Genomic DNA, 401 nt, shown 5'->3' on the forward strand with positions numbered 1-401 from the left:
TATATATTATTATTATTATATTATTATTTAAATATAATAAATAATATAATTTGAAAAAATTCTACAACCAAATGAATTACCTAACCAAGTCAAATCAAGTTGTTATAACTATTTTTCACATCACGCGCTACTTACGGCATGTGCTCCTTCTTCTTTGTAATTCTTATTTTACCCTCTTAACAAAAATCTGTATTACAGTTAAAAAATCTCAGTATCAAAATTTAAAATTTTTGTGTCACATTTAAAAAATTTCGATAATATTTTTTGATAAATTCTGCATAATTCAAAATTCTTTCTCCTATTTTTCTTTGTCATCATTATATTCTTTTTCTTTTCTTGGGTTGTTTAACATTCTCATAATTCTTCTTATTTTACCTTTTTAACAAGAAGAAAAACAAGAA

The sequence above is a fragment of the Arachis duranensis genome, chromosome 7 (genome assembly GCF_000817695.3).
Source record: "Arachis duranensis cultivar V14167 chromosome 7, aradu.V14167.gnm2.J7QH, whole genome shotgun sequence".
NCBI classification, from domain to species: Eukaryota; Viridiplantae; Streptophyta; class Magnoliopsida; order Fabales; family Fabaceae; genus Arachis; species Arachis duranensis.